Raw genomic sequence first — 1,984 nt, 5'->3', positions numbered from 1 at the left:
TCTTTTGAGTTGCTGCTCCATAGGTATAGGTCAAGTTCATCAGACTGTATCAGCTCACTCTTTTTTTTTTTTTTTCCCCTCTTCTTTCCTCTCCTGGTTGAACTCTGATTATCCAGTCATCTGGTCCAGGCCACGTGGGTATCATCTGCAAGTGTGGGCGCTACTGTGTATATGTCCTCTCTTCCTGTCAGCCGGTAGCTCCACTCTCCTCTCGAGTCCTCCGTGGCCACACCACTGTCTCTGAGCCCAAGAGTCCCCAGGCCTCTTCACACTTAGAAAATGCTTTTGAGGCATAAGAAGAATTGAAAAAGAATTCAGGAAAATGATATAGTGGTACATCCAAACATTTCACAGAAATGTTGAGAAAAACAAGGAATAATACAGAAAAGCACAACAGGAACAATCAAACAAAATAAATACAGCATTAGAGGTGATACAAAACCTGCAAATAGAAATGCAGAAGATCAATACAAAAATACTAGAAATGGACAGTAAACTGAAAGGGCAAAGGAGTAGAATTGAATCTATGGAAGTCAGAATTAGTGTATTTAGACAAATCTTTCAATACTAATAAGATAGAAGAACAACCAGACAAAAAAGAATGAAAAAATCTGAAGAAAGCCCACAGTGCATGTGGGACAACATGAAGAGGAATAACCTATGGGTGACTGTAATTCCAGAACAGAAAAAGACAAAGAAAATCACAGGAACAATAATAAAGAAAATTTCTCTAACATCATGAAAGATGAAATAGTAAGTATTCAAGAGCCAAACATGATAGACTCCAAAACAATATCACCAAGACATATCATAGTCAAACTCTCCAAAACCAAAGGCAAGGAAAGAATCCTGAAAGCAGCTCAAGAAAAATTAGATGTTATCTACAAAGGAAAATCAATAAGATTAAGTTCTGACTTCTCAGAAGAAACCAAGCAGATGAGAAAATAAGAAGACATATATATATACAAAACTCTGAAAGAAAACAACTGTCAACCAAGAAACATATACCCAGCATAACTGTCCGTCAAAATTGGAACATTTCCATATAAACAGAAATTAAAGGAATTTGTAAAAACCAAGACAACTTTACAAAAAAAAAAAAAACTAAAGGGAGTCCTTTGGACTGAGAAGCAACAACAGCAGACAACAACCATAGATTGACATACACGGCAGCACCACCCAGAGTTGAATCCACAAGTATCCAGAGTAAAGCAAAACCACAAGACAGAAGATTGGGAATCAGAGATATCAATCTATAATGAACACAGCTACAGAGAAAATGAGGGGAAAATATAGTTACAGAATACCAAACGGTGAGGAAGTAAAAAAGACTACAAGATAAAACAGACTGTTTTAATTTGGGGAAGAAATTAATAAATAACAGGGAAACCTAAAGAAATGTAATACACCTTCAAATCAAATCAAGAAAAGGAAAATCCATGAAGACTGTGTAAACATTAAAACTATGAAGAACTTGACAACAAAGCACAACAAACTGAATTCAGCACAAAAAATAGATGCAAAACACAGAAACCAGCAGCAACACTAACAAAAAACAATCCCACATAGCAAAATGACTGTAATCAATTCATACCTATCAATAGTTATACTGACCATCAATGAATTAAGCACACCAGTCAAGTGATAGAGAGGAGCAGAATGGATAAGAAAACAGGGTCCTCAGTATACTGTCTTCAAGAGGCACACCTTACACTCAAAGACAAACATAGATTAAAAAATGAAGGTCAGGAAAAAGAATTATCAAGTTAATGGTAATCAAAAACGAACAAGAGTGGCAATACTAATCTCTGATAAAACATGCTTTAAGGCAAACACCAGCATAAGAGAAAAGGAAGGACATTATCTTATGATTAAAGAGACAATTGACCAAGAGGACATAACCATAATAAATATCTATGCTCTCAATGAAAGAATCTTACAATGCATAAATCAAACTCTAATAAAATGGAAGAAACAGATAACT

This window comes from Chrysochloris asiatica, unplaced genomic scaffold (genome assembly GCF_000296735.1).
Source record: "Chrysochloris asiatica unplaced genomic scaffold, ChrAsi1.0 scaffold00279, whole genome shotgun sequence".
NCBI lineage: Eukaryota > Metazoa > Chordata > Mammalia > Afrosoricida > Chrysochloridae > Chrysochloris > Chrysochloris asiatica.
The sequence above is the reverse complement of the archived record's forward strand: the minus strand, read 5'-3'. Positions refer to the sequence as shown.